Consider the following 27853-nt stretch of genomic DNA (forward strand, 5'->3'; position numbering starts at 1 on the left):
CAGATGTAAAAAAATATCAGAACATTTTTTCAAAGGAACTCTACCATCTAGCAGAATTTGCACTCATTGTCAATGAATGACAACTATGTTGTTCACTCAGCCTAATAACTCTTTAGATTTGTGTGAATGTTGACAGTCTTGGTCAAATGAAAAGCTCTCAGGTCGTCTCCTGACAAATTTTTTTCTCCTTATTTGTTTTTGTTTTCCAGGATTAATATTTAAGATAATTACAAAATTTACAAAAGTGATTAAAGATGAAAGAAAGAAACACCTATTATTTATTTTCATGCTTCAATGACTGATGTCTCCTGTTATCCTTGTTGTAACCCTCACCTGTATGCTAAATATTTAATATAGTCTCCAGATCCTCAAGCCCTTATTCTGGGAACCTTTTAATTTATATCAAAAAAGTAGTATTGATTTAACAGGTCAGTATGATAGTTTAATATTTAGGATTATTGACAATATTGATAAGTAGATGTTATATACTGGTTTTCCCTGCTATCTGAAAGTTTGCTTTAGGCCACTTTGCTTTTATGAAAGACCTATATTAGTACAGTACTCCCCTCTTACCAGCGGTTTCACTCTCCGTGGTTTTGTTTATCCGCAGTCGACCACGTTTTGAAAACATCAGATGGAAAATTGCAGAAATAAACAATTCATAAGTTTTAAATTGCACGCCATCCTCAGTAGTGGGATGAAATCTTGCGCCATCCCACTCTGTCCTGCTTGGGACATAAATCATCCCTTTGTCCAGTGTATACACGCTGTATGCTACTCACCCATTAGTCACTTAGTAGCCATCTAGGTTATCAGATCAACTGTCGGGGTATTGCAGTGCTTGTGTTCAAGTACTACTTATTTTTACTTAACAATGGCCCCAAAGCCAAAGAGTAGTAATGCAGGCAATTCGGATATGACAAAGAGAAGCCATAAAGTGCTTCCTTTAAGTGAAAAGGTGAAGGTTCTCCACTTGATAAGGCTGCTAAGACCTATGGTAACTTTCATTACACTATATTGTTATAAATGTTCTATTTTATTATTAATTATTGTTGTTAATCTCTTACTGTGCCTAATTTATAAATTGAACTTTATCATGGGTATGTATGTATAGAAAAAACATGGTATATATAGGGCTCAGTACTATCTAAGGTTTCAGGCACCCACTGGGGGTCTCATCCTCAGCAGATAAGGGGAGACTACTGTACCTGTTTTTGCTAACTGAAAGAAATCTAAAGAGGATTTTCACTTTTGCAAAAAGCAAAAATAGCCTTCAGTGTTTGTTTTGCAGTGAGCCTGTTATAGAGGCTAAGCCATCAAGCCTGTTGTTGTATTTCAAGCCTTTCACATCAGCCATATCAGCCACAGCTGATGACCAAACTCGACATCAACATGAAGGCAGGCAGATATAGAAGAAGGTATAAACATTAGTGACCTGCCTGCCTTGAGGGATTCAGATGATGGTGAGATGTCAATAGACAACCCTCTTCCTCTCTCTCCTACACCCCAGTGTCCTGTACCTCCCACCACCGCAACCTCTGACGACTCAGGCTAACACACCATCATCAACACCACCGCCTCTCAGCCTTCCAGTGTGCTCGCTGTCTTCCCGATTCTGGTAAGAGAAACTACACTGTACAAACATTATGTCTACTTTATATAGGCTGTATGTTTATCATATCATTCCTGCTTTTACTACATATTAGTGTTATTTTAGGTTTTGTGTGCTATTTGGTATCATTTGGTAGATTATTTCTTGGATCTGGCAATGCTCAAAAATTTTTTCCATGTAAGTTAATGACAATTGCATCTTTGCTTTATGCCATTTCGGCTTACAAAAGGTCATAGGAATACTCTAATTTTGAATAGTGAGGGAAATCTGCATTTCTTTTTAATGAGCATGTATTTGCATTTGAAATTTGCACTATCATCTAGACAGTATGTCTCAAATTGTTTAGAGGAACACGAATCAGAAGAAGTAAACTATAAAATGTTTCTATTTTATAATGTTCTTATTATAAATAATGTTTGGTGAGGGGTTTAGAATGGGATATGAGCACAATTGTTATAAGGAACATTTCAGTAAAATCATAATACCACATATATGGTTCCACTTGAATCAATGATATAATCATAGTCTTAGGGCACTCGTAACATGCTAGAGTAGGCATAAACTCATAATAAAAGTTGCATCTTTCTTTTGAAGTTGATTATCTTGAATAAGGCAAGTTCATATTATATTACCACCACCTGGAAATTTTCAGTGTGCGTTGGGTGAACACCCAAATGAGCTCATCTCCCTTTTAACTAGGTGACAAAACAAAACAGATGTCATTATTTCATTTAAAAAGGAAATTTTTCAATGACTGCCAGACGTGTTAAATATCATCCAAATTAGCGACAGGATAGAAACTGAATATATGTATAAATTGGCCTTTAGTTTTCTTATTTGTTAAAAAGACACTAAATAATAATTAGGAGTAGAGATGTAAATATAGTTTAAAGGAATATTTTAATGAATAAATATCTAAAGATACACCTATGTTAAATAAACCTAAATGAACAGATGTGCACTGTATTCAATATATTAAAATTACAGACCCACACTTACAAAGAAGGTTTCTTCCTGTGCACATGTGGTTAGTGCATCCCTTGTCCCTATTGAAAAATGAATTAACATGACAAAAATTTTAAAAAAGAAATGAGAGTATAAGAGTTGCTGCATCAGTTCTAAAAATTATAGAAGAAAGACATTTTGCAGAACACAAAATTCCTGCTAGGTATAATATAGACTGAAATGTTTTCAATCTACGTAGAGATCCTGAGGTCCAACTCACAAGTACTCTTTCTTAGAACTCACTCCTTGCAGCAAGTTGATCAGACCTAAGATGGCTTCCCTTTGGGGAACTTAGTGTAGTCCCAGATCTATACCTTTCTAAGTCAGTAATCTTGGATCAGTTATGTACCTTAATTTCTATTATGGCATAAAAATTGGGCTAATAGTAGTATATACCTGTGCTGGTTTGAACCATCTGAGGAACAGTTATCAAGTTGATTTAAGCATGCAGAGATGTTAGAGAGAAACTGGAGAGAGAGCTTCATAAGGTTGGGGCAGTCATCTATACACAATTCAAGTCTGACCCAGAAGGAAGAAAAAAAGAGGATAGATTGGGTAGAAGGTCTGTGAACTGCTGTGCAACGTAGAAAATTTCAGCAAGGCTATTGGGGAGTCTTTAAGCCAACTGTCAGAGGTATGTTAAGTCTTCCAAGAATGGTCTACAAAAGTATCCTGGTGAGTGCAGTTACTGCCTGGGAGCAGCCCAGGCATAGGGTGGACTTTTCACAAACGCAGAGATGGATTTCAGAGCATAGAAACTGGGTCCTGGTCAACTGTGCTCCCTGTAATTGGAGGTCTATGAGGTACAATTTCATGAAAGCGCTTAAAATGGTCTTAGGACCAAGCACTTGATAAGTGCTTGCTATTATTTGGAGGGGTAAAATACTTGTCCTTGAGTAGTGAAATAAGCTACATTCACTTGCAGACGCTTTGGACTTTGAAGATTGACGGTATTCAGAATTGCTGAGCCAGAATGCCCAAGTACAAACTGAGGAACGCAAAGGAGATATAATGCAGGGAACAAGACTCCTGCTTGATCTCACAGGTCTTTTTTGTTATTCCTCCCCAAAGTCCCAGTACATAATTGTATATTCTAGTTGTAAGTCCTTCTAGTTCTTCTATGTGAGCTGCTGCCCCAGCATGGCTACTGACAGACAGTGGTGTGGTTCTGCGACAGGGATCCGAACCCAGAATGCCAAAGCGGAGGGCGCCAAATTTTAACCACTAGGCCATCAGGGCTGGCTCTCACAGGTCTTTTTCTTGACTTGGTAGTAGCATCATCAGGAGGAAGATCACTCTTTTTGAGACAAGGAAAGTTGGATATTTCAGCCTGCCCCTGACACAACATATTCACCAATTGTAGAGAATAAACCACACCAAAGCAGTACAAACATACAGCAACAGCCTTCAGGGACACATGAGCAGAAGAGTCTTACAGCACTTTTGTGAACAAGCAGGGTATATAATTTTCAAATTCTGACATAATTAAAAATTTAAATTAGTTAAGTGAAAACAATACATTATTGTTATAGGACACACAAGATTTTTACTTAGAATATAATTCAACTGCAGATTCCTCCCTATGCACACATTTTTCTCAGGTTCTATGTTGCAGTTTTAGATATTAGACAATAAAGGGACTTGACATTTCTAAGGATCCATTTATATTCAAGGATAGCCTTTACATCTGTTCTATGATACTTCAGTTATGACAAATATACTATGTTCAAATTGAGACCATACTCAAAGAGTTGCATTAAGAGACTTGAATGTGTGTGAATGAGGACAAGAGAAACATTCAGAGACAAGAACAATATAAGAACTTCAAATTGCATGACACTGTTGAGACAAGTAGGATTGTTTATGCCACAGAGCAGAGATGTCTCAGGAAGCAAAGAGATGCAGATTTTTTCTTTATATAGCTAAAGATTGCTACATGTGTAACTAATTATAGTTTTTTTTTTTAATTTTATTTTCATTTTGGCCATACTGGGAATTATCAGGAGCAAATTTCTGTTCTAGAAACAATGTGATATTGATTAAAGGCATCATAGTCCTGAATCATTGTCAACATCTTAAACTTTCTGAGCCTCAGTTTTCACATTCATAAAGCAAGGTAGAAATAACCCTCTCATAATAATGCCCGAGTATTCAATTTATAATATATGAAAAACATTTACCCCATCCAGGTCAAAGTAAGAAATCATAAAAAAAAATCTTTAACTCACACAATAGGCAAAGAAGAAGGCAAAATTTCTCTCATAAAAAATATTCATAGGAACTTCCAGGTTGGTGAAAGCATCCATGTGTTGGGACGGTGACGCACACCAACACCATGAGAACAGAAGCTCCTGCATATGAGACCCTTCTGGAAATTGCTCTATGTACCTCTTCATTTGCCTATTCATCTATATCCTTTATAATAAACTAGTAGACACAGGACAAGATCTATGAACAAACGAACTAGAAATTTCAGACTCAAGCTGAAACTATGAGTTATGTAGATTGCAAGTGAAGATAGAATTTATTTCCTAATGCTGAACTCTGAGCTCAGTGGAATCAGATTTTTAGCTATTTTTGGAGAGGAAGTCATCACTATGGAAGAAATTAACATATTTTGATGCATATAAATCATTCTTTAAATTAATCTGTCTGCCTCAATATATATCTGAATATCAGTATGGCTCAAGGAGTATGAGGTAGAACTGAAAGCATACTGTATTTACCCAGAAGATAATAGAACTCTTGGAGTTGGAGATGACTCCCAGAGTAAATCTAAAAATTTTAACTCTGCGGATAAATTCTGAACATTTGGATTCATCTAGCTCTGTGAATGCACAATCTCATTCATAAAACTAGTGAAATCATAGATTTAATTATTCAAATCACTTATTAAATTCACTCTATCATGAACCTCATCTTTATACACAATCCTCTACTACTCTAGCATTAGCATTTTACTAATTTTAAATTAATAAGGTTATATTTTTTTAATTATTAACAGATAACATATGTTGTTAAATAGTGAAAGTTATGCAAATATATGCTGATTAAAATTCGTGATATTAACTTCTGATAACATAGGGATTCAATTGATTCGACTCAACTACTTTAAATTATCTCTACCAGACTAAGGAAAAAAGATTTTTGTATGTCTAATATATACATATTTTAGAATATTCTTCATACTTATATAGTAATGCACTGCATAATGATGCTTTGGTCAAGGATGGACCACATATACAATGGTGGTTCCATAAGATTGGAACCATATAGCCTAGGTGTGTAGTAGGCTATCCCATCTAAATTTGTGTAAGTTCGCTCTATGATGTTTGTACAACGACGAAATTGCCTAACGATGCATTTCTAAGAACACATCCCTGCATGACTGTATAAATCTTATTAGCAAAACAATGATGATAAATAAATTATGTTCATTGAAGAAAAAAAAAGTATTCACAGAGAAGCAGGATAAATTTTAGGCTGTTTGTTTCATTGAACATTAAATCACGGCAAAAGTATTAAGTCCTGTTCAAAAAGTCTATGCTCCCCTAACAAGCTTTTCGCCATGAAATTGAAATTTTGAATAAGTGATTATTCCTCCAAAATTTCCAGGCACTTAATTATTTCCTTTTGTCTCCTTTGTTTTTTTCTTTGTTTAATTCATTTTCTTGTTTACAAAGAAATAATTTACCCAAAAATGAATGTAAGCAAAATGATAACTGATTGATTATTTAATATTTTGAAGTATATTTTCTATGTTTACTTCACACTCATCTAATTATCTCAAGAGATATATATTTTTTTGACTGATAGCTTCCAGCTCCATTAAGTTAGAAAGTCACGTACTGAAAAATTATGAGTTGTGATTGTTTGTGGCCTATAGACTGATAACTCAAAACTTGGGATGTGGCTCTGTAGAAAGTGAACTTGTCTTTTAGCTAACTTGACTTTCTTACTTGTGCATTTTTTCCTTAATGAGTTCTTCAAACACATATGAACCTGATCTATTGCTGGTGCCTAATTAGTAATTAGAGGAGAACTTTGACCTGAGCCCAAAACCAAAACCAAAAATCAAACCAAAACAAAAGTCTTTGAATATTTTGCCTTGACCCATTCTCCTTCCACTTTTTCTCCCTCCCTAACTCACCTTTATTTCTTCCTTCTTTTTTCATTTCTTCCTTCCTTCTTTCCCTTATTGCCTCTCTCTCATTTTCCTTTTCTTTGCCTTTAGCACTTTCTTCTTTCTCTTTATTTTTTTCTATATTTACTCTTTTTTGATGAAACTGTAAACTAGATAATTACCAATTTTCCAAGCAGTGGCAGTATTGGTATTATTTCATTATAGCCTTACTACCATAAACCATGAAGTGCTGCACAAATGTCTTAATTTTGATGAAGTCCATTTTATCTATTTTTTCTTTTGTTGCCTGTGCTATTGATTTAATATCCTAGAAATTATTGCCAAACCCAATGGAGTGTTTCCTGTGTGTTTTCTTCACGGGTTTTAGCTCCATTTTGAGTTAATTTTTGTGTGATGTTTCAGGTAAGGATCTAGCTTCTTTCTTTCGCATGTGCATATCTCATTTTCCCAATACTATTTGTTGAAAAGACTGACATCTCCCCATCGAATGGCCCCGGCACTCATTATTATTTCGAATCATTGAAGTCTCAAATATGATTTGGAGTTACTTCAGTAAATAATGTTTTTATGTTACAATGATTTATTCACCCCAAATTATACCTATTTACGGTGTAAAATAGCACCTCAAAGTTCTGAAATACGTAATTTACTTTGAGGTTTTGGGTTTGATCATCTGACCAATTTCATTTTTCATTTATTTTTCTGAGATCATTGAAATTATTGGTCATAAACTTCTGTCCTGTAGACCCCAAAAAGCCAGACTTACGTGGATTGTGAAACAAGAGAAAGGATATCATACTAAAGTCAATACTCATTTTAGCTGACACACACTTGAAAGTTTTTTAGTGGTATAAATGGAAAAAGCGCACAACATAGCGGTGTCAATTTCTGAAGGGTTACACTTGTTTGTGTCAGATGTCTGAGGCTCTCCCTTATATCTTTGGTTTGCTTGACTGTAAAGAACCAGCATATTTTAGAGGCCCCACTTATAAGACCTTGTTCTGATAGAAATAGTTACCAACACACTGGAAGAAAATGCAGGTAACTGACATTTCTACATTAAATTATTTCAACTATTACTGTTTCTTTAATCTCACTCTACATGTCTGCCACTTCTAATAACAGCTTGGTGTCTGGTAGACATTCTGCTTTATCTCTGCATTTCACTGCTTGTGTGATCTTTTGTGAATAACTTAGTCTACTCATTACGTACATTCTTAGATTAACATTCACTCTAATTTCATTGCTTCCATGCACTTCTGTTTTTCAGAACTAATGGGCACTGATGTTTGATCTAATCTGACCCATGAGTTCCTTCTGCTTCTGCGGGAGTTTCCAGCTGCTGGTACCTGCCATGCTTATTTGTAGAAATTGCTCCTTGATTAAAAAAACAAAAACAGTTTTCCTTTTTTCCTTGGTCATATTGAATATGACATTGTGTTTCTATTTCTGACTTATTTTATTTACTAAGTTGATGGTCAATTATCTTTTAGCCTCAGAGTCACCAGTTATGTCTCTAGAAGTCATTTTTTCTCCCTAAACTCCCTCTCTCTCTCCTAAGTGAAATCAATAAAAAGTAGTGTATTTTATTAATCTGCTTATTTTTAAATGATGTTTAACATTCCCTCTTCTTAAAGTAGAGTTAAAAGGAATATTTATATTTCTATCATAAAATAACTTTAACCTTTGTGACTCTCTAATCTATCCATTGAAATATTCCTTTTGTCCTTACTCTAAAAAGCTTTCCATACAAATTTTCTAATCAAATTGAATACATTCCTTTTTTTTCTTAAAACTAGAGACTGTCTCCTCATGGGGAATCTCTAATACATGCATCTGTCTTATTGAATAATTTAAATATTATATCAATTTGTATTTCTTAGGCACTCTGTTAGACAGACATTCATTCCTCCTAGATAAAAATCCAACTATGAATTTTATATGTCAATTTGTGTTCACTACATTTCTTCCAGTGTGGTCTACATCTTAAAATTAATCGTTTAGAAATATAAAATTAGCAACAGGTCTCTCTTTTTTTTTTAAAATTATTAAGGCCCAGACGTCATGACTTTTGAGTAAAAGTTAAAGAACTTCTCAGTATTTTACTGTTTATTAATTTATACTCAGTTAAATTGCAAGGCATATAAAAGCTGGTTTATGCTTTATATGTTCATTGGTATTGGTTGTTAAAAATAAACTGTTTATTCAAAGCTAAAAATCCAATATGTAGCTATTTTTTCTGTGTCACATATATTAGCTATCTTGAGTTGGTATTTGATGAATAGTTTCAGTTAAAAGAGAAAATTTTGAATTGATTTATTATATTAGAAAGCTTTAACTTTTTTTCTAGCTTTATGTAACATGTATAAACTTGAAGTTTGAAGAGAGAAAATACTTATTGGAAAGTAATTTTATCATTCTACCACTATTTGTGTGTTATATTATTTTGCTTTCAGAAATATGATATATGCAACTATATAATGAACTCGAGAAAAAGCTAAAAATTCCCTAAGAAGCGAATAATTCTAAGGTAAGATATCTATTTTTAAGTTAATGATAACGTACGATATTGTTAATGGTAACAGGGAATAGAAAAAACAGAAGATATTACAATGCTACATAAGTAGCGAGTATATAACCTTCAAAAGAACTTGAGCATTTGACCCAGAAGATTTCCATCTTATTGTAGTGTATTGCTTTTCCACAAAGAGATAGGAAATATATAAAAGAGAAGGCTGCTGGGGATCTTATACTCTGACAGTCAATCCAAATGCTTTGAGCTCTGAATTTAACTGGAAGTCAGTTATTGACAGGAAAAGAAAGCTTTTGCTTGGGAAACTCCATTTAACATTTAAGAAAATAAATAGAAAAAAAGAAAGTTAACTGATTCCCACAGTAACAATTCTATGACTATTCTCTAAAAATGAAGAGAAAATTTTATTGTTATAAAATCAATAGATAGCATTTTTTAGAAGAGAACTTAAAAAACAACTTTATTTGAATTTCTATGTATATAATTTAATAGAAACCTAAGTGTTCTACAACAGTTATTCCTTATATGTGTGTCTGTATGTAAATGTATTTTATCTATATGTTATACTTTAATTCATTTTTTATAATAATGTTTGCTCATGTGAGGTATTATAGACTCCAGGTCTTTTGAAGAGAGTGAGGCCAGAAGCCCAGGACAGTCAAACAGCACACACACCAAGCCTGTTGCATCAGTATTTACTGGGAGAAACTCATGGGGCCCAGAGCAATCACAGGCATGTGGATTTCCAGTTTTCCTTGCTTTCTGAGACATTACACTCTATCTATTAGGCTACATCTCACATGTTGTAAGGGAACTTGTCTCTCGGGCTGTGGGCTTTTTAGCTGCAAAATTGGAAGGACAACAGCCCAGCCTCTGGTATGTTAAAGAGCTGAGGTTCAAACCTTTTATCATATAGTGGTATAATGAAATGGTATTTGCGGCATCTGCTACCATCTTAGAGCTCTACCAGGTTGGGTAAATTCAGCAGCTAGTTGAAGCTATTTTCCATGGAGCTTTTAAAGAATCAAGTTTCCAAGCAAGGCTAGATGCTAATGTCATACCGGGAGACAAAAAATGCTGGCTGGAATGGGCCTGGTGACCACTCTCAGGGAGTAGGTCATGTTGCCTGGCATGAGACTGTGGAGATCTCTATGTCAATGTGAGATACACTTTATGAGATCCCTAAAGTAGTCAAATTCATAGAGATAGAAAGTAGAATGGTTGTTGCCAGAGGCTGGGGGAGAAGGGGATAGCGAGTTATTTTTAATGCATACAGAGTTTCAGTTTGGGAAAATGAAAAAGTTCTAAAGATGGATTGTGAGGATGGTGGCACAACAATGTGAATGTACTTAAAGCCACTGAACTGCATGCTAAAAATGGTGAAAATGGTCAATTTTATGTTATGTGTATTTTACCACAAAACTTTAAAAAAAGACCAGAATACAAAGTCTAGTAGAATAAAAGTATTTGAGTCTTTATAAAAAATAATATAGAAAAAATATCTTACTTCTTACTTAGAAATCATTTCTGAAACAATGAAAAAAACTATGAGAAATAATAATTGTAGAACAAAAATATTAAGCATATATTAATCAAAATTCAAAAAATAAAGGTTTATAAAACCAAATATATAAGATTCTATTACTCTATACGAATAGTGCTAAGATAATGAATGACATATAGATACATGATGATGTCAATTTCATAAGATTAAAGAAAATTTTCTAAGTTGCACTAGTTAATAATGAAATGTATATTAAAATGATACTCCATTTTCAACCATAAAACTTGAAATCTTTTTTTTTAAGTTCACAATGTTCAATACTGGCAAAGATTTGGAAAATGAATGTCTGCTTTCCTGAATGTGGCGGATTAAATTGCCGTGATGTTTTTAGAAAGCATTTTCGAGATGTGTCAAAGTGATATTTTGAATGCATCAATTATTTTACATGTCTAGTGACTCAACATGATGGTTTAATCTTAATAATGGTGTAGCAGATTATTTTTATATATTTTTTAAGATATAAATTTTATAGACGGGTGATATATATTGCAGTGATTATCGGACACATAAGAACTCAGTGACTATTATTTTTAAGAAAATATATCTAGCTAGAAGAAGACAAAAATAATTTGGTTGACCCTAGTCACATTAGTAAGGGCTCTTAGTGAGATATCAGGGTTGATCAAGAAAAAATATACGACCACCAGGTGGCAGTAGCGCACACAAACTTTCTTGGGTGATGTTGGGACAGGTTTGCATGGAAAAAGTTCATCATAGCCCCAGACTGTCCCAAGGCTACAGTAGGGGCCACCATCCGGAAGGCAAGGAGGCCAAGGGAACTCTGGGTGAGAGGGGGACCAAACATGAGCCTTACATGTCTAGGCCATGTCGCCTGTCAGCATGACAGCAGTCTCCAAGTCAGAGGGCTCTTGAAGGCAGCAGCAGTTCGGGGGTCTTTATGGCGTGGGGCCCTTATCTTACCTATGGCTAGCAGATAATGGGCTTAATTTTGTGGGGTATGCAAAGCAATCAGTCTCTTAATGGCTAAAATTTTGCTTATTTGGGCTATGTTTAAAACAAATAGATGTGTAAAAATTTGACACCAGTGGCCTTTTAAGCCAACAGGTCTCAGCCTGCTGTGAAGAAACAAACAACTTAGGAGCCAATAGACAGAAGCCATCTTTGACTGATTTATATAACACGTTGGAACCACATCACCTAAAGAAGATGCTCGGTAAATATTTCATTTGCCTTGAAAGCAACACTGATTTTGCGCTTCAGAAAATGAAATTCAAGGACAATAAGTGGCTTAGTTGAATTCACTCACTGAGCAGCCACAGAGTGAGTTCTCTGAGGAGGTTCCCCTGGGTTAGAGCTAACTCTTCTTTCCATTACCATTCTTCCTTTAAACACTGTTAATAAAGTTAATAAATTTACACATATATTTCCAAATCCTCAATTTATAAATTTATTCACCTAATTCAACTTCTAGTTTTTGAATGCTGAATACCAGACACCTTCAAGTAAGATATTAACAGTGGATAAAGTGCAGTCTTCTTTTCCAGAGACTTCTGAACATGGCAAAAATATTATGGGTTAGCTAACTTTCAGTTTTCTCTATGTGGTAGATATATAGATATATACATGTGGATATAATGCATTCTCAGAATATTCTTCCATATTTAAATATGGGACATTCACTTTATGAATAAGGAGGGAAGTTTTCTATCTAAAATATCATTGACGTGTGTGACAGACTGTTTGGTAGAAAGAATTCTGAGCTAGAAGTTCTTTGACGTGAATTCCAATTCTGGCTCATCCAATAACACAAAGATTGGTATTTTTAGGAAATATAGGGACTACATTTGAAATGTAATAAATCTCAGGGTATTTGTTAATGTGTAGAATCTGAAAAATGATGAGAATATTTACAAATTGAGGTATTAAATTTCTAAGTGCCAGAAATATGTGAGGAATTGCTTTGCCTTTTGTGGCTTTAAATATTAATTAATGTGTTTTGCATAATAAATTTGTAATTTATTATGCAAAATTGATATCAATAATAATCAATATAATCAATATAATCAAAATAATCAGTATAATCAATAATAAAATTGATTATATAACCATGGGCCCTCTAGGACCAGTTCAACTGACCTCAGCTTATCGATAGAGTAATTAAGAGTGGCTTTTCAGGAATTGGGACCCCTTGTCCAGTTCAAGCCAGTTGAGACCATCAACTCATCAACTTGGGCCTCTCAAAGGCCCTATAAGTGAACTCTTTGACATCAAAGGGCTGAAAGCTCCATCCTTAGATCATGGTAACACCACCATTTTGTGAACATGCATCCTATGAAGAGGCATGAAGCTTGACTATGCTTGAGCAGTTCATCAATTACCTCACTGCTCCTTACCTCCAATCATTTATCTCCACACTTTGGACCACCCTGCCCTTCATCCCATCAATTTTGCCCGAAGCCCTGGATCGGGGAGACAGAGTTGAGAGCCTGTCCTTCTGTCTCTTGTGTGCAACAGGTGGCAAGCCATTGCTCGGTAACAATTACTTTGATTAACTATTTTTTTATAGTCTTGTTTATGATATTTCTTTGAAATCAAAGAATATCTTATGTCATTGTTAGAAAAACTTTACTATGTACTATTACTACTACTACTCCTATAGAAATTGTTTTGATTATGGTAAAATAAGTATGTGCTAAAAAGATTTATTGATATGTATTCATGTGCATCTCTCTATGGACCTGTATTACTACTCCTAATATTACTTATTTTTCATAGACAAAGAAGGAAGAATTGCTAGCATTCAGCTGAGTAAGCTTGTAAATTATTTTATTCACTTTTCTGAACAAATTGATATTACTCAGCCATTATTCTCTCTGTTAAAATATTTATTATAAGGTAAAAAATAATCCACTTCATTTTATATGAAATGGACCAAAATATCAGCTGCATGTACACTCAATAAAGGCAAGAATGAGAAAAAACTCTAGCAGAGAAATAATTTTTGAAGATCAAAAAAAATTCAGTGGTTATTCAGAGCTGTAGGTGTAGGGGAGAAAAAATAATTTTTACTCTACCCTTCTAGGTTCTTGGCTGAGACCCCCCCTGTAATAAAAGACAGATTAACAGAAGAAAAGCAAACAGAAGTTTAATAACATGAATACCTCCTGTATACATGGGAAATACCCAGGAAAACTGAGTAACTTCCTGAAATGGCCCAAGCCATCACCTTAAATACCATCTCCATCTAAAGACAAAAGAAGATGTTGTGGGGTTGGTGAGGAGGCCAGTTATCAGAGGCTATCAGGAAAAGCACAGTAAACGAAAGTATGGTTGTTATGCAGATTTAAGTCTCTGCCTTCTCCATTGATAAGAGTTCCTAGAGATTTAGTCTTCCTCCTCTTCCTAGTACAGAGAGGGAGGCACTCTTACAAATGGAGATTTCCCTTATAAATGTAAACGTCTCTTACAAGAGGGTAACTTTTACTCAGTTTTCAGAGCTTTTCCTATGTCTGCTGTTTCTAAAAATAATCAGCCTAAAATAATCCTTATGCCAAAGAGATATCATTTAGGGTGGCAAATTCTTCTCCCCTTCATAGGCAATATATTATTTCTCTAGAACAACAATTTAGACAGTATATCTACTCATACAAAGGAAGAAGTATGTCTTAGGTTATTAAATTAAAATTTAAAATATGTAATATATCATTCCATATAGATAATTAGACTCTTTGGGACATTTATTCAAAAGTAGATTTTTTTTTTATTTTATTGTACATTCTGGTCAAGAATATATTAAATAAATAAAAATATATATAAACATTTAGCAAAAAGTTGATATTCATCGGGCCCCGGTGGCCTAGTGGTTAAGTTCGGTGCACTCCACTTCAGTGGCTTGGGTTCGGGTCATGGGCGTAGACCTATACCACTCGTTTGTCAGTGGCCATGCTGTGACGGCAGCTCACATACAAAAAGAGGAAGATTGGCAACAGACCTCAGCTCATGGTGAATCTTCCTCAGCAACAAAAGAGGAAGATTGGCAGCAGATGTTAGCTCAGGGAAAATCTTCCTCAGCAAATAAAAAGGAAAAAAATTTACATTGACTATTCCTTACAAATATAAAAATTAATATATTAGGATTTTTTATTACCTCTGTCCTGGTATGTGATTCTCAAGAGGTCGAATTTATTTTATGTTTGTTAAAGTTTTGTTCTTGACAACATAACCTTATAGAACAAAGAAAGTAAAAATATATGAGTTCGTATATTGGAAATCTTCTTATGGAGTATTTTGTCTTTATTTTGATGTTTTCATTTTGTTTTTCCTTAGAAAATAAAAACAAAACTCCAAATAACATATTTTTTAGAGGATATCTGTGGATTTTTTTTTATGAGGAAGATCAGCCCTGAGCTAACATCTGCCAATCCTCCTCTTTTTGCTAAGGAAGACTGGCCCTGGGCTAACATCCATGCGCATCTTCCTCCACTTTTTATGGGATGCCGCCACAGCATGGCTTGCCAAGTGGTGCGTCCTTGCACGCCTGGGATCCGAACAGGCAAACCCCTGGCTGCTGCAGCAGAGCATGCACACTCAACCGCTGGCGCCACCAGGCCAGCCCCTGGGATATCTATGTTTTACTTCTATAATGTATTCTGAGTCATCAGCTAGTAACTATACTTCAACATAGAAATAAATTGATTTATAAGGTTTTTAATGAGAGGTAAAGCGATTAACTAAAAGTTAGACCTTGTGTTTTTGCTTGCTGTGTCAGACATGGAGAAGCACAAGTACCACTTAGATCATCTCATCCTAGAAGGACTTTCTGTCCGACTGCAGTGTGTTAGTTGAAAGTCGCCAGTGATTAGGACTTTCAGGGTCCACCTATGTTTCTGAGCAGCAGCTATGCTCCTATAGATGGGGTGCCTGGCCAGCGGCTGACCAAGAAGCTGGTAAAAGGACTTGGCCATTTCCACCCAACAGAGGGACTTCTTTAACAGGCTCTATTTGCTCTGAGAACTCTCCACTGGGCTGGCTCAGATTTTGTCATGTTGGAATCACGGTCTGACTGTTTGCCCTGCCCGGTTCTATCTATTTCTCTTTTTTCTTTCTAAAGTGTAACTGTCCAATATACCGGTTACAATTCTAACTCCATTTCAGTGTCTGCCTCCAGGAGAACCCAAACTCCATCACTTGGATTAGAAGGAAAGCAGAGTCAATATAGAGAGTTTTCAAGAATCACTTACCACCCAGTATCGTTCCGGAGGACAGTTGATAAGGGAATGAGAGCAGCAAACACTGCCAGAGAGCAAAACCACAAACAGGAAATGTGCTCTTCTCCCTTGTGCACATGATCCTTTGAGTTCTAAATTGGCCCTTATCTCTCAAGAACAATCCAACCATTGTAGATGAGGACTCAACAACTAAGAGTTTCAGAGATGGCATTAATTTAAATCCATTCACAGCCACTTTGACATTGAGGTAAACTCCTAGAAAATAAACAATCTGAAATCTTTGGAACTAGGATGATAAAACCACCTTTATCTTTTACTTTTTAATCCTCTTTTTTTATATATTTTTTTTTTTCTGGGAAAGATTTGCCCTGAGCTAACATCTGTTGCCAAGCTTTCTCTTCCCACCCCCAACAAAGCCCCAGTACATAGTTGTATATTCTACTTGTAAGTGCTTCTGGTTCTTCTATGTGAGCTGCGGCCACAGCATGGCTACTGACAGACAAGAAGTGTGGTTCCACGAACGGGAAATGAACTCAGGGCACCAAAGAGGAGAGCACCAGACTTTAACCACTAGGCCATCAGGGCTGACTCTTACTTTTTATCCTTTAAGACCCAAATTAATAGACTGCTTTAGCATTTTTAAGTATCTGGAAATAAGAATTTTTATTCGTTTTGACATGTAAGATAGTGAGTATTAAAATATGATGTTTATAAATTACCCAGGTTTAGAAACCTTTTCTCAGTAGATAACGTATCATAGTATCAGGAGGAATCTTTTCCCCACCCACCTGCATCTCCCTTGCAGCTCTCAGAAGCTCTGAAATGCAGCACCCTTTGCTCTAGGAAACTAGGAATCATTTTGTGGCATAAAAGATATGTTGCTCATTATGAAGCAATTGTATAAAGACAGGGAGCAAAGAGAAACACTTCTCTTTATGTGATTATTCTAAGATATATAAAAACAAAAGCAGAGGAATATAGTTCAAATTTGAGTTGTAGGAACGAGCAGTAATAGGAGTACTGAGATTAGGAAAATTAGGGGAGAATTAAAAACATCAAAAGAAAAGTGGAAATAATTGAGTGGACTTAAAAATTCTCAAGACATAAAATGATGCTGTATGCAAGGTTATGACTGTTAGCTCATATATTGTGAATGAATTTAATAAATGGCTGATGTATAGAGGAAAATATTTTGTCTTGGAGTAAAATATCCGGTAATGTTAAATAAAGATGGAATAATACAACAAAGGAATGGCAGCCTGAAAATCTTTTAAAATATGTGGTAAAGTAAGAAAATTAGTCAAGTTTGTATTACTACTATGAAGTTATTTTTAAAAGTTCACTACTAATTAATATTTAAATCACAGATCACTCATGATAGGCTATGCATTGTGCTAAGTGCCTTTATATACATTATTACAATAGCTTTATAACTTGATAACTAGTATCATCCCATTCTGTATATAAGTTAAGTAAGGCTAAAGGATATTAAGTCAATGAACCTTTAGTCACACAACTTCTAAACTAAATGCCAAATTCAAATCTACATAGTAATTCTTCAAGAACAGAACCTATAGCCACTCAGATTTACCAATAAAATAGCTCCAAGTAGAGAAAAATAGATTATGACTTCTTCAACTATAAGCATTCTTATCTACCTTAATGTACATGCACTATATGATGAAAAAGCTAAATAAAAGGACAAGCTACAGGCTGGGAGAAAATATTTGAATATCTCATATCCAGCAAAGGACTTTTGTTTAGAACATATAAAAACTCTCAAAATTGAACAATGCAAAAACAAAAAGCAATAAAAATATTAGCAAAAAATTTGAATGGGCTCTTCCCCTAGGAAAATAAATAGATGAGAAATAAATACATGAAAATGTACACAAAATCATTAATGATTATGAAAGTACAACTTAAAACCACAATGAGATACTACTATTTATCTGTTATAATAGCTAAAACAAAACAAAACAGAAGCCTGACAAGACAAAATGTTACCAAATGCCAGCAAGGGTGCAGAGCCACTATATCTCATACATTTTGGTCAGGATGAAAAATGATACAGTCAATTTGGAAATCAGTTAGTTAGTTTCTTATAAAACCAAACATATACTTACATGTGACTCAGAAATTTTACCTAGAGAAACTAAAATTATGTCGTGCAAAACCCTTCACATGAATGATTATAGAACCATTATTTAATTGCCCAAAACTGGAGATAAGCTAAATGTCCTTCAAGAGGTGAATGAATAAACAAACTGTACATCCATTCAATGGAATACTACATAGTAATAAAAAAGAACAAAGTATCAACACTGCCAATGACATGGAAGATGTACAAATTACATTATGCTGAGTTGAAGTCAATCTTAAAAGGCTAAATACAATATGATTCAAATTTTACAAATTCCTGGAAAACACAATTCTATAAAGATGGAAAACAGATCAATGTTATAAGGGGTTCAGGGTGAAGGCGGGGTTTGACTACAAAAGGGAAGCACGAGGGACTTTTTTGGGAGATGGAATTTTCCTGTATCCTGTTTATGGTGATGGACACATGAATCTCTGCATGTATTAAAACTCATAGAATCAGACACTAACTCACAAAAAAGGAAATTACGTGATTTTTAACTAAAAATTTAAAAAATATTTTAAGGAATTTGATTATGAAATTGACATATTTATAGTATAAAACATTGACCTCTGCTTATTTGTGAAGAGTATGTGTACTTGAAAATAAATGTATATTTTGTAATGTTGTTATTGTATGTGTGACAGGATAGGAGTGGTATTCTGCATTAGCTTTCCCAGTTTTATATTCAGCCTATGTAGAAATTAATGTGTTTTGGAAGGAAAAAATTGCACAGATGTCATTTTCCTCAAAAGCAGGCAAATTACGAATGTAAATAATGCACTGTTTTGGTTTTGAGCTTCCAGAATCACTTGGAATCTGAGATATTGAAATGTTAACAGATTTGAGACCATTTTCTGCCATAAATAGAGATGACTAGATTGATAGCCACTTATCTTATTTGTAACTTACATTAATTTTCCTACTAAAAATACTTAAGGGTAACATTTGGTCGAGTTTCCTGTATCCATGATTATAGTACCATTATGCTGTTCTGAAAAAGCACAATCCAAATATAAGCAGTAGTCTTATGTCACTTCTATTATGCCGTAATCATTGATAGTACACAGGAATATGAAGACATGGAAAATAAAGTCAGAATACAATTATATTAAAATAAAAATTCTTAGGGCCAGCCCCAGTGGCCTAGTGGTTAAGTTCGGTGTGCTCTCCCTCGGCGGTCTGGGTTCAGTTCCCGGGCACAAACCTACACCACTCATCAGTGGTCATGCTGTGGCGGCGACCCACATACAAAATAGAGGAAGATTGGCAAGAGATGTTAGCTCAAGGTGAATCTTCCTCAACAAATAAAGTAAATAAAAAATAAATAAAAATTCCTGGAGACTTCCGAGTAAAATGTCAATTTTAGGGTAGATGAGTTCCCTAAGATATTCATTAAATGGCTATACACACATACTAATGTCCATACAAATGTGGGTTTGTGAGATCAATAACAGAAATGAACATTTTAAAAGCTATTACACTAGTCCAAAGCACTTACCAGGTGTCATAAAGTTTAGTCAACACTAAGTTTGTATATCCCTTGATCTGGCTGTCCATTGGTAGGCAATGTGGATAGTACATTGAAGAATTAAGGCAGCACACAGCTAACAGTTATCCCTTACATTACCAAATTCGCCCATTACTCCCCTGATCAAAAATCAAGTCTTAAAGAAATCATTAATATTGCACAACCATTTCATGAAATATCAACACTATATCCTTTACCGTTGCCATGAATTCTCCAGGCCGTCAAAAAGCCAAGTACATTCTGTGAACAAGATAAAATATCTCTGAACTATTATATACAATAAGTAAATTTTCTCATTTGCTTCTAAATGTTAATATTTTAAATGGTGCAAACGGGTAAGATGCTGCTTCTCTAATGAAAATATTTAAATTAAACATGAACCTAAAAATGAGCTCAAGCCATACTTTATTTTAATGATCGGAATATTTGATATTTTGATTTTGTTTTTCAGGATAATAAAAGTCCTTACGTTATGGACTGAATGTTTGTGTCCTACCCCAAATTCCTTTGCTGAAACCTTACCCCCATGAGATGGTATTAGGAGGTGGGCCTTTTGGAGGTAATTAGGATTAGATGAGATCATGAGGATGGAACTTTCATGAATGGGTTTAGTGTCCTCATGAGTCACGAGAGAGCTTGCTTCCTCTCTCTGGTCTCTGCCATGTGAGGATACAATGAGTAGTCTACAGTCTGCAGTCCAGAAGAGGGCTCTCACCAGAACTCGATTATTCTGGCACCCTGATCTTGGACTTCCAGACTCCAGAACTGTGAGAAATAAATTTCTGTTGTTTATAAGCCACCAAGTCTACCATATTCCGTCATAGCAGCCTGAACTGACCAAGACATTTTATATTACTCCTTTTCATGAGTGGAGAATTGACCATTCCCTGCATATATTGAACAAACTCTTTTTAAATCATCCTTTATTCACTTTTTCCACTTACCCTCCAAATCAGAGGAGAAAATCTAAAGAAAATTATCAAATGTGTGTATGGATGAAGTTCACATTTTGATTTCTTTTGTATGTAGATATCACATAATATACTTAAGGGCGCTTATTTTGACAATAATGAAACATAGTTTTGCCACAATGTTTTAAAATTCAGAAATATTCTTCTGTTCATTAATTTATTTTACCTATTAAAGCAAATTATTTTTTAAAAAGGGTTATAGAACAGGAGTTGGGACAGAGAAACTGTGTTTGGAGATTAGCTCTTCGGTTACAAATATGTGACTTTATAAAAGTTTTTAACCACTCAGCCTTAGATTTTACATCTCTAAAATGGGAACAATAATTGTATACATCTCATGAAGTTTTATGAAAAATGGATAGGCGGCACAGAACTGTGCTTAAAACAAGGATAATTTATTGGTATGAAATCCAGTTGTGTTCCAAATAAGAATTCAGAGAAAACTTCATAAATATATAAGAATGCTAGGAAATGACCATGTCAGCCTTGTATGCCGTGTCAGTCAGCAAGCAGTTTTATTTTTCTTCTGAAGTCATAACACAACTTAGTTTGAAATGCATAACAAAATTTGAAAACCACAGCTTTGCATGTTTGTTCTCTGTCTCCGATTATGAATGCCATACTTTTGAATGTTCCAGAATGGCAGTCTTAAAATGAAAGGAAAAGAATATATTTTCACAGCACATTCAGCTCTAAAATCTCATTTCTGGAAGCTCTTAAAGGTCTTCCAATAGAATTAAAGTTATGCTTGCCTGATGAGGAAAACGACCAGTCACTTCAGTCAACAACCTAGTTATCAGATATCCTAGAGGGGAAAAAATAACAAATCGCATTTATAAATGTTTTCCCCTTCAAAATTTTGCTTTGCCATGGCAAAAATGTATTCTGAATTTTGAGAAACCTATTCAGCCTGAAAAGTATTATTTCATATACTTACTTGAAAATTGCTATTGAAAACAGTGTTTGTAAAAGAGGATAGAAAGGTAATGTTTGGTGTACTTTTAAAACCAATTTTATTTCTCACCCTAAGTTAGTTTTTCATCAATTAATAACCTAGAACATTTATATTGTTCACATTGGCTCTATAATTTAGGTCATGTCAGTGAATTCTCTTGGGATATAGTAAATTTAGGATTATGAGAGTATAAAGCTCTCAGTCAATTTCCAAGTCTGCCTTTCGTACTTTAAATACGTGAACTTTGCAAATCTACTGAAATTCTCTAAGACTCTGTAAAGATGTTACAGCAATAGCGACTCTCTCTCACTGCAGGGTAAAGTGAGAATGCCCTTTCTGCATGTCCTCCCAAGATTCCTTACCTGCTTACATAATTTCTACTTCAACCAAGAGAACTGCTAGGTTTTTGTTGTTGTTGTGGTTGCTTTTTTGGTTTGGTTTTGTTTTTTTCTGCTCTCACTGCTGAAATTGCCTAGATAGAGCTCACGGTGAGACTCTGCTGGATTCCTGTAACTATTATAGTCACTCTCAGTGGTTCTTTTTCAATCTCTAGTCAAGTCATTACCATAATTTTTTTTTACTGAGAGACTATTTTGTCCTTAGTCCTGGCTCTTTAGCCTCCATAAGCCTTCATATGGCCAAATCTTGTCCTAATCCTCAGAAGTGTCCGTTTTAGTAGCCCCCCTCGCCCAGCCTTTTACTCATCCCCCAATTTTTTCTATTTTCTCCTGGAGAAAATTATTTTTTCTCAGAGGACTGCAGCAGCTCTTCCTAGGTTCTATCAGGTAAATTGGAAGCCTTTCTGAAAACTAACCAGTTTATAAATCAAATATACACTGGTTTGGGTTTATTATTCCCTTCATGGAAGCCTCCATCTTTGGTGATAAATCCTAGTATTTAGTGTCTGTACTTGATGAAGCTACATGCCCCTCACCATGGGTCTGTAGATCTCTATTATTATGGTTCCAGGGAGATAAGGAACATATTTCATTCCTTCTCTTCCAAATGATGATTACCGATGCTGGTTGTCTCTGGTCAGGCCCCACCCTCTAGGGAAGTTACAAAAGTAGAGACAATAATACAAGCATCTGGGAAGCCTAAGTGCCCTAATCCCAGATCTACTAGCACAGGACCCAAAAAGTGTTAATTTGCTCTATTTTTAGCTCTTGGTTCATTCCAGCCCGTAATTCTGATATGTAAACAATGCAACAAAATGTTTGTATGAAATTATGTGACTAGTTACCTACACTGACTTTCGCAGTGTTAGTGGGAGAAGCAGCAGGCCAGAAGTACCCAGAAATGCTTAAACATACAGATTCAGGTTATCCTTTTAATACACTTATGACAACCTTCCTTGTCTGTCACACATGTACCTCCAAAATCTCTCAGCAGACCTTTACCCAAGATAGAGTGAGCTAGTCCACTTATAAATTTACATTACTCATTAGACAGAGCATTCCCAAGCTGAAAAACTAAATTCTTCCTGGCTGTTAGTATCCCTGGTGTTTATGAGAAACAAGTATAAGTCTTCTGCGGGTTAAGAAGGAAATCCTCAACACAGATACTTATGGATTCCCACATATTAAATTTAGTCAAATATGATCTGTTAATAAAAATTCACCAAACACAGGCTACTATGTATGGGAATCAACATAACCAACACACAGGAGTTTGTTGAAGCCTAAAGCTCTCAGCGCCATTCGTTTTTAAAAACAGAATGTAAATAACCATGTATGAAATATGTAAATAAATTTTATTGACCAAATGAACAAATAGAACCAATATAGTGACCAGGAAGAAGAAAAAAATGAAACTATGTATATGAAAATTAACTCAGAAACAAAAAATCAACTGATGACTTAAGTGCCAGATTAGTCACAGCAGAAGATAAATTTTGTAAATTGACAATATATTAAAAAAAGATCACTCAGAAAATAGTTCAGAGAATCAAGAAGAGTTGAAATATGAAAGAATAGTTAAATGAGAAGGGCTATGGATGGAAAGACCTGAAAAGAGAAGTGAGCCAGTGGAGTATTCTGAGAATATCGCAAACTGATAAAAGATATGAAACCACAGCTAAAAGAACAATATACACCAGAAAATAAATGAAAATCATTTATTTTATATACAAACTCTAGCTGAAACTGCAGCAAAACAAAGCCAAAAAAGATCATATTAAAAGCAGCCAGGGAAAAATGAAAATTAACTATAGGAAAAAAATATATGACTAACAGGAAGCTTTTTCAAAAGTAATAAGATAAGATTAAAAAAATGGAATAATAACTTTAAAGAGCTGAGAGACAATACTGACAAACTAGAGTTCTCTACACATAAAATTATTTTTCAACAATAAGGGTAAAATACATTGCAAATAACCCAAACCATTTTTTTTTTAAATCAAGATAACATCAGACAAAGATTTTCTGAAGAATGTACTTCAGAAAGAATCAGCATATTTCAAAAAGAAAATATGGGAAATTACAAAGAAACAAATTGGAAAAACAGTACATAAGTTTAAATAAACATTTACTAAATAATACAACAATTATGCAAATAATGATAATGATAATGATGAGGAGGAAGAGGAGGAAGAGGGAAGGAGGATGACAACGATACTTAGTTAAATAGTAGTGAAGTTAAGAAGAAGAATAAATAGAACTGAAATGTATAAGAAAAACATGCAAACTAGTTGGAGATGATTAGACATAAGGCTTTTCAAGCCCTTTTAATTTGGAGGAATGACACTAGTGATTTTGAATTATTTAACTTTTAAAATATCAACTACGTTTAATGTCAGTGTAACCACTAAAAGAATATAATTTCCAAACAAATTGGGGGAATAAAACAGTATGTAGATAGATATTAACAGAGGTATAGATGTATAGTTATAATAGCCAGATAATATTTACTCAAAGAACACTAGTTTAGTGTACTATTAAAAATCATGTTTAATTCATTATGTTAACTAGAAGATAAGTCATATGATCACCTATGATCAATAGTTCAAAAAAAGTATGTGGTAAAATCCAATACATTTTTATCATCCAAAGTATAAAATAAGCAAATTTTTATAAACTTACTTACCAAAAAAGATAAATTCTTAGAAGTAATAGGAGAGATTTTTACAAGTTTTGCTTGAAGTAAAATAAATGTACAAAAATCAATTTCATTTCTGTATACATACAAAAAACAATTAGCAACATAATTTAAATGAAGATATTGATAATAATATCAACAAAAATTCAAAATACCTAAGAGTATATCTAACAAAATATGTTCAGAAACTTTTAAGATTACGTTATAACATTTTATAGAATGATATAAATAAGATAAATTATTGAAAGATAATCCGGTTGATGCATAGGAAATCATATCTGTCCTTCCCAAATTGAACTATGGATTCAACACAATTCTGATGAAAATCTCAATCCATGTTGTTGCATGAAATTTGATGAAATAATTCTAGTATATATATAAATGAATAAATAATTAAGAATTGTCAATCTGCAAGTAAAGAAGATCAAATGGGGAGACTTTCTCTTCCAGATGTCAATGGTTATAATGAAACTATATTAATTAGGGTAATGCATATTGATATACAGAAAGAAATATAAAATGATGGAAAAAATACAGTCCTGAGAAACAGACTAGACCACGTGAAGCAGTAATATATTGGTCAGAGCTAGTGCTATCGGTCAATGGAGAAAGGATCAGTTACTTAAGAAATAGAGAAACATTAATTGTTTCCAAATTAAAAAAAATGGATGTTTACCTCAGAGTGTACACAATAGATTAAACAAATATAAAAAGCAAAATTATAAACATTTTAAACACATTAGACTATTTTTATAAATTTGAGTAAAGATGTGTTTTTGGAGAAGACATGAAAAGCAAGAACCATAAAAGATAAGATTTGTTAATATGAAACTCTTAAAATTAAGATTCTAGGTTTATCTAAGAACACCATAAATAAAGGAAATAGACCAGTCACAAATGGGGGTAATTGATATCTCCATAGAGCTAGGATGCAAAGTTTCTGAAAGTTTAGGTATATCCCTTTACTTAGGCTATTGTTGCCAACTTAATGCCACAGGTTCCTTAAAATATTCTAGGACGAGGTTTTAAGAACAAAATTATGATATTATGTTCAGAGTCCTTTAAATGTACCTTATTTCTCCTTTGTTCTAGGGTCTCTTGGCTTAGTCCTCAGAATTGAATGAAACCTAAGATTCTAGATTAATGGCTTAATTCTGGCCTCAGTTTTCCAAACCTAGAGTTGTTTGGTATGAATAATTCTTATATGAATCAGAGAAGAAATATAGCTTTCTTGATTCTTTTTTTCCAAGATCTCCATCATTAAATAACGTCAGTCAGAAGAAATTGTGCATATTTGACTTTTCTTGAGATCTGATGATCATCTCCAACCTATTTGTCATTGTGGTCATGACACTCACCATTCTTACTCTACCTTTGATCATCTGCCGGTGGGACAAATCTGGGATTCAAAATCTTGGTTATAAAACACATTGTTATGCCTCAAATAGAGGGCAAGTGTGCTGTAGTATTGATGCCTTCAGCTCTTTGTCCGTCAGACGGGGACTGAGGTAATTGGAACCATCTGGCCAGTCCCTTTGGTTGTAAGCAGATTTATCTTCTTACCCTGGCATGCTATACCAATTGTACAAATAACGTTTTCTGTATGTGCCATAAAATGAGAAAGATTGGGAAGCACTATTTTGGGCCATCATTATATTTGGTACTCAAGTACTGCTGATATCAATGAGACCATTGTAATTGTAATGCTGTCCCGGGCATTTCTGACCATGAGAGAGCAGAAAAAAAGTGTATTTTTCCCCAAATAACTTAGCGTTCCATATTGCAATCTATTCTTCACATTAAGTGGGCGAAGAAATAATCTTCAAGGACATTCTTAGAAGTGGCTTGGGGGACATGCATAGTTAATAAATAAATATTTAGCCTTTCATATTCTTCCTCTACCTCTGGCTGCCATTTGGAGTTGGCCAATGTTAGATTTGGGTTAATATATATCAACTGACAATCTACAGAGATCATATTTAGCTGCCTAAGTCCGTGAAATTAATACAAATTCTCTAGCAATGCGAATTTCAGCTCACTTCAAATTTGTCTTCCACTTCGTTTTTCAAGCACCCTGATAGCAATTACTAACAACATGTCCCAGATTATGACTCTGATATCTACATTAAATCCTTATTTTTCTCCAAGACCAGATTGACTTCAGATGTCCATGGGCATTTGGCTATGAGGAGAATGGTTAGCTTTTTCCTTTCATTAAAGCAGTTCTTCCTTATACAAAGAAAACCATTTTAATATACTTATGGTGTAAGAGAAGTCCCTAGATCTTTAATGTATGCCAAATATTTTTATTTGACTTTTTCAAGTGTTCTCCTAACTTTCTCTAAAGAGCACCAGTGGGGATATAGATTCAACTATGCCCCTAAGCCAGTATGTAACCTGTGCAAGATTCGATGAACTGAAATTTTGATAGTCACAGCCCTGCGACTACAAAACTAAGAGATTGATTCAACAAGGTCACATAAATATCCTAAATTTCATTCTTTACCGTGAGGAGAACATTTCCAGATATGCGTTCTGTTTTTCTTGCATTATTATTAGTTCATGCAGTTAGAGTAACTATCTCACTCATTTCTCAAGGATCTTAATGCGCTTTCTCCATTTATCCCTCTTCTACATTTTGTTATTGTGTAGATGTGTTCTTTAATTCTATATTGACGTAAAACTCTATAATATAGCATCACTGACATATAGAGTATATTGATTCTCATACTTACAATATTTCTTTTTATTCTTCCTTTTATCTCCACACTTTAAATAATATTCTTTCCTCTGAAAAACACCCTTTAGTATCCTGATGACACCTTTGGTCTCCTGTTGATCATGTTCTCATATTTAGTCTATGCCACTGTGCCAGATAATCTCTGTGGAGGGAAGCATGGTACATGTGCTGTGTGTTGGAGATACAGCATAATAGGTTATGCCTCAATGAACCCGTGGAAAGTCTGACATGTTTTTGTGGATTTCCTAGTTATCTTATTATTGATGCCTAAGAAGTAAACTGTCACTCTTCTGTGATTCTTAATCAAATTCTTACTTAAAACTAAATTTTTCCTCCTTTTATATTTCTGACAACCCAATGGCATTTCAATTTT

The 27853-nt window shown here is 34.3% G+C and overlaps 1 long non-coding RNA gene across 1 annotated transcript in view; it reads left to right on the forward strand.

The window, feature by feature from the left end:
• Positions 1-1307: 1307 nt before the first annotated feature.
• LOC131419277 (uncharacterized) overlaps positions 1308-27853 on the forward strand; it is a 31139-nt gene continuing 4593 nt past the window's right edge. The window contains exons 1-4 of the long non-coding RNA XR_009223186.1: positions 1308-1418; positions 1511-1618; positions 9218-9291; positions 11917-12032. This is a non-coding gene — a long non-coding RNA (uncharacterized LOC131419277). The remainder of the gene's footprint in view (positions 1419-1510; positions 1619-9217; positions 9292-11916; positions 12033-27853) is intronic.

The sequence above is a fragment of the Diceros bicornis genome, chromosome 20 (genome assembly GCF_020826845.1).
Source record: "Diceros bicornis minor isolate mBicDic1 chromosome 20, mDicBic1.mat.cur, whole genome shotgun sequence".
Classification (NCBI taxonomy): domain Eukaryota; kingdom Metazoa; phylum Chordata; class Mammalia; order Perissodactyla; family Rhinocerotidae; genus Diceros; species Diceros bicornis.